General features: G+C 49.9%; 1 long non-coding RNA gene across 1 annotated transcript; it reads left to right on the top strand.

Moving 5' to 3' along the window:
• Positions 1 to 8: 8 nt before the first annotated feature.
• Positions 9 to 1,204, top strand: LOC113220588. Its single transcript, XR_003307417.1, has 3 exons — positions 9 to 463; positions 570 to 617; positions 781 to 1,204. It is a non-coding gene; the product is annotated as an uncharacterized LOC113220588 (long non-coding RNA).
• Positions 1,205 to 3,438: the final 2,234 nt, after the last annotated feature.

Below are 3,438 nucleotides of genomic sequence, written 5' to 3'. Positions count from 1 at the left end.
GTGAGGGGTGGGGTCTGGGTTTTCTTGTCCCACTGGGGGTTTCAAGCACCAGGGAGAAGTGTTCCCTGCCTCATTCCTGGGAAGCAGCATCCACACAGGGGCTAACCCAGCCTGGGACCCTGTGTGCCAGCACTTACTCTTTTGTGTAGCACATGTGACAATGAAGGACGGATGTATCACCTTGATGGTTGTGCTGTTGGGATCCTGATTCCAGCATTCACGAGTCAGGGGAAGGTTCCTGCTAAGGACAGACCTTAGGAGGGCAGTTGGTCCAGGACACACACCTGCTTTCCTTCTGTTTTCTGATCCTGCCCTGGGTCTGTAGTCATCATTCTGGAAATTTCTCTCGGGTCCAAGACTAGGAGGTTCCGCTAAGATCTTCTGGCCCTGCTTCCTCCCAGTCCCCTCACAGGACATTTTCTTCCCACAGGTGGAAAAGGAGGGAGCTACTCTCAGGCTGCGTGTAAGTGGTGGGGGTGGGAGTGTGGAGGAGCTCACCCATCCCATAATTCCTCCTGTCCCACGTCTCCTGCGGGCTCTGACCAGGTCCTGTTTTTGTTCTACCCCAGCCAGCGACAGTGCCCAGGGCTCCGATGTGTCTCTCACGGCTTGAAAAGGTGAGATTCTTGGGGTCTAGAGTGGGGGGCAGGGGGCAGAGGGGAAGGGCCTGGGTAATGGAGATTCTTTGATTTGGACGTTTCAAGTGTGTGGTGGGCTGTTGAGAGTGTCATCACTTACCATGACTGACTTGAATTTGTTCATGACTGTTGTTTTCTGTAGCCTGAGACAACTGTGTTGTGTGGGACTGAGATGCAGGATTTCTTCACTCCTCTTTTTTGTGACTTCAAGAACCTCTGGCATCTCTTTCTGCCAAGGCATCTGAATGTGTCTGCGTCCCTGTTAGCATAATGTGAGGAGGTGGAGGGACAGCCCACCCCCGTGTGCACCGTGACCCCTGTTCCCATGCTGACCAGTGTTTCCTCCCCAGTCATCTTTCCTGTTCCAGAGAGGTGGGGCTGGATGTCTCCATCTCAGTCTCAACTTTATGTGTACTGAGCTGCAACTTCTTACTTCCCTACTGAAAATAAGAATCTGAATATAAATTTGTTTTCTCAAATATCTGCTATGAGAGGTTGATGGATTAATTAAATAAGTAAACCCTAGAATTTGAGAGAGCAAATAAAGACCTAAGAACCTTCCAGAATCCGCGTGTTCGCTGTGCTGAGTCTCTTGCGGGTGGGGATGGAGAAGGCTGTGAGGAGCCCAGTGTGGACTGGGCCTGTGCCTAGTTGCTGTTCAGTTCTTCATGGACTTTATGTGGTCAGTCCTCAGCTCGGTAACCTTCACTGCTCCACTGTCCTTGTCCCTTCAGTGGAAACTTGTCCAGCGGGAGCTGTGACCTCAGAGGCTCAGACATCAACGAGGGTGGCCCCTGCACACGGGGGTCTCTGCATTCTGAGACAAATTTTCAGAGCCATTCACCTCCTGCCCTGCTTCTAGAGCTTCTGTTCTGCTCTGCTCTCCTGCCCTCTCTCCCTGCCCTGGTTCTCGTGATCTCGGTGCTGAATCCATTCCTAACTCATGAATTTATAAAGCAGAGTCTAATTTAGACTTAGGTTTGTCTGTGAAATTGGACCCATCATCAAAGACTGTTCTTTCCTGAAGAGAGAACCTGGTTGTGAGCTGCAGTGTGCTGTGGGGGGTGGGCACCAAGGGAGTGATTGTGGAAAAGAATGAGGGCAAGGACTGAACCCTGGACCTCCAATTGTAAGGGATGTGATCAGACCACACTCAGAGCAGACTGCACAGTTCTGACATCAAGTCTAGAGGACACTTAGACAAGGAAGTTCCGTGTGTACAGGGATCACCCGGACGTGGTGCTGAGATCCAGGAAGTCTGGAGTCGAGCTACAGATTCTGTATTTATGACAAGGCTGGAGTTCATGTTGCTGTTCTGCAGATTACACTTGGAGTATCAAGAACACCAGGATCCCACATGTCTGAGCATCAGTCTCACCTCTAGGGCTTGTTATATAAACGATTCCTTGGTCTTGTGTGTAATACTCTGACACAGGGGTTCTGGGGAGTGGCCTGAGTATTTTCTAAGCTCCTGTCAGCAATCCTGTTTTTCAGCCAGATAGGGAACCACTGAGATCAGGGAGTGCCCAGGGTGGGTTTTCAAACCTGTTTAAAAGAGGATTTTTCTCACAGAAAGAAAAGGGAGGATGTGTATCATCAGTTATGAGATGTGACATTCCCTGTTGTTCTCTCCACCATGGGGTAGACGCCAGGTAGACAATTCAGGATGTGGCTCTCGCACAAGGAACACCTGTGAATGCCACTCTCTGACACCTGCCCACAGACTCATTTCTCATTCACTTCTTGGAGCAAACTATGGAAAACAAATTTCCGTAATGTACACATAAAGTCATATATCTGGTATTGGGGGCTAGTTTTATTGTGGGGAAGGCCACAGAAGCAGGCTGGAACCTACACATCCAGGAACAGAATCCACAGCCCACCCTGGATCAGGTCCCTCCTAGGAACAACTACCCCTGCTGCTGAGCACAGACGCCACTGCTCACACCTCTGACACCCTGGTGCTGGACACTGGACCCTGAGGCCAGGACAGATGTCACTGCCGCACCTGGAAACTGGACCTCACTACTGCCACTCAGCCATCTATACTAAAATGTTTTCTGCACAGTCCCAGCCTCTCTGTAACCTCATTCTGGCTCAGAGGCTGGCAGTGATATAGGAGTTAAGAAGAAATTATTTAGACAGATAGTGAGGGTACGGAAGGCTTTTAATGAAAAGCAGGCTCCAAATTATTTTGTTTTCTAACAAGGTGCAGCCTGTAATATCAAGCTTCAGACATAGACAAGTAAGCTGGAAGCTTGCACGGGTGAATGCCGGCAGCTGTGCGAATAGGAATCGGACACCTGGGGCTGGGCATGTTCACAATGGTGACTCCATCTTCCCTTCTCTTTGCCAGGCTCCTTCCTTACAGTAAGGAGCAGACAACATGGCGCCGGCCGAGTGTAAAGCCCATTTGCATAATAGGATTAGGGTGGGGTGAACAGCCTTCCACTTGCACTATGTAAATATCACACCTGGTCCAACCAACCTGTGGGCCCTACGTAAATCAGACACCATCTCCTCAAGCCTGCCTGTAAAATCCGATGCACTCCCATTCCAGGCCAGAATTCCCTTTTGGGTGCCCCTCTCTCTCACAAGAAGAGAGCTGTTCCCCTTTGTCTTTCTTTTGCCTAGTAAACGCTTTGCTCCTAAACTCACTCCTTATGTGTCAGTGTCCTTAATCTTCTTGGTGTGAGATGACAAACCCTTAGTATTTACCTAGGACAATGACACCTCTTCAGCAGGTGGTCATTGGACTGGTGGAGCTTAAGACGCATGTCCATGATCAACTGCAGGGTGA

Source organism: Piliocolobus tephrosceles, unplaced genomic scaffold (assembly GCF_002776525.5).
Source record: "Piliocolobus tephrosceles isolate RC106 unplaced genomic scaffold, ASM277652v3 unscaffolded_4896, whole genome shotgun sequence".
Taxonomy (NCBI): domain Eukaryota; kingdom Metazoa; phylum Chordata; class Mammalia; order Primates; family Cercopithecidae; genus Piliocolobus; species Piliocolobus tephrosceles.
This window is presented reverse-complemented; position numbering and strand designations above follow the sequence as displayed.